Source organism: Mya arenaria, chromosome 12 (assembly GCF_026914265.1).
Source record: "Mya arenaria isolate MELC-2E11 chromosome 12, ASM2691426v1".
Taxonomy (NCBI): domain Eukaryota; kingdom Metazoa; phylum Mollusca; class Bivalvia; order Myida; family Myidae; genus Mya; species Mya arenaria.
In genome coordinates, this window is record NC_069133.1 from 47,410,457 (window position 1) to 47,412,916 (window position 2,460).

The following is a 2,460-nucleotide window of genomic DNA, read 5'->3' on the forward strand; positions in this document are numbered from 1 at the left end:
GCTTACCTTGAATCAACCGGAAGTCATCGTCATTCAGTTTTGTTACTTTAACAGAGAAAGGACTTTCACCCAACCAAAATAAATAGCTCAAAATATTTGACCATGCTGGAAGTCATTATCTTGCTTACGGGAAAAGATAAAGATGTACCCGTGTGTTAAAAAAATACATTACATTTTAACTATATTTTTGTTAAACTGAGCGCTTAGAAAAGCAACGACCATGGTCGCCAAGATAGTTTCATCCTAACCCTCGCGCATGGTGTTCTGCAGAAACTCGGTAAACCTCGTGTCCGCAAAACACCCACACGCTCGGGTTGATTTGAATACACTCGGCCATGGAAGATACTTATTATCTTCACCTCGAGGGACCATTGTTTAAACTTTTCAATTGATTATAACATATCACAGAGCTGTCGTGTGGGACTTGAAAGCCTTCATGCACCATGTCGTCATTTCCGGCTGGAACAGTGGCCACAATTTTAGATTTCACCTCCATTTTTTCCAATCCACAATTCTCCTTCTCCGTCATCCTGACAAATAACAAACGAGCTTCCTCATTGATCCCAAATGTCGGATTTGTGAATGAGCGAATCTAACTGCTACATTCAAGTAAGTCCGTTTATATTATTTTTCATTTTTCTGGGGTTCGGCTTGCAGTAAGTGTACTTTCGCTTTATTGCTGGGCTGCGAAAATCTATGCATTTTCCTTGCGCTGATAATAATTGTCATTGAACTTAAGTCCCCACCCTCTCACACACTTATAATGCTGTGTATATCTTGGTGGAACCACACGGACTGTGGCTGGAGCGTTAGGCCATCCGCCGCTTCAGTTCAGCGTTCCGAAATGGGAAGTCATCGCTGATCCGTTTGAGATGTTCACAACACTGGCACAATTCGGAGCTCTTCGGCCATTTTTATCGAAAACAACCTCCGATGTATGCCGGTACATCAGTAGAAGTAGTTCGAAAATTTTGAATTATATCACTAATTAAATGTAGTGTTTTAGCTTGTATTAATTGATCTAAGTTTAAACTAATTGCTAGTGAAGTGTATTACTGCAAACATAATCAAGATTCCCAAAAGTTAAGTCATTAAGTTTAAATACTAAATTAAAATACTACGCGATCTACTTGCAGCGGACTTAAACAGTACCGATTTCTGACTATGTAAACCGTCCATAAACATCCGGGGTTGTTTTCGATAAAAATGGCCGAGGAGTTCCGAATGTACCGTCACCTGATGCGGTCCATGTCACTCTCACTACATGCTTTGTAACGTATATTATGTTGCACACACATGTCTTCCGGATAGTCGCGGTACATCTTCACGAGCATCCGATATTTCCCGATAACCGGAAATCGACATCTTTCAAATCACAAAGAACAGTAACGTCATCAGTGTCGCCATTGAGACTATTTTGATCACATGACTGACCAGTCCATTCATCGGTGTCACGTGGGCTATTGCCTCCCGGTAATTACAACAGTCTCGGAGTCAGATCGATCGTAAAGCAATATCCGATAATTTGGACATGTTATTGTCCATTGTTATTCCAACGAGTGAACATTATCACCGATTTGTACTCGAATCTAAACAAAGAAAAGTTAAAAAAGTCACTCATATTCCATATTTCATTAGTACAAATCTATAAACCATTAGCACATACAAATCACTTCATCCACATGTAAAATTTGTTAATTGATGTCTGTCTAAATAATACTTCTATATAAACAGATCAAAACGAAATTTGAAATATCTGAACGTCTGACCATGCACAGTTCATCGTTATTAACACGAAACATTTAACATGCATGAAAACCAAAATAAAAAAATATGGATTTTTCCGGCATATATTATCTCACACATGTTACACAATATCCTGAAAACTAAAGATAATCAAAACGGTAATGTATGTGAGTATTTCTTTAAAGCTGCACTCTCACAATTTGAGCACTTTGACAACTTTTTTTATTTTTTTGTCTTGGGACGAGCCAGTTTTTGCAAAATCCATGGAAACCAGTTATATAAGACTAATAACAAAAAACAGATCGCAGATGTTCATATATAAGTTCAAAATTTGATGTTTTATGCATTTTTCTTAAACGGTTTAAGTTATAAAACATTAATTTTTGAACGGGAATTAGAGAATCTTCGATCTGAATTTTTGTCAGCAGTCTTATATCGTTGGTTTACAGATATTTACGCAAAAATTTGCTCTTTCCAAGACAAAAAAATAAAAAAAAGTTATTAAAATGGTCAATCTGTGAGAGTGCAGCTGTAAAGGTGGTTTTATAACTTCAAGTCTCTTAGCTTAAGGCCTTTATACAGAAAGTAACTATTATTAACAGGGGTTTATAACTATCGCGTTATAAATGCGTACTTGTGGGTCGAAGCTATTAATGTTAATGGTACATGCTAAAATGAGAATGACACATTCCGGAATAAAAACTTACTTTTTGC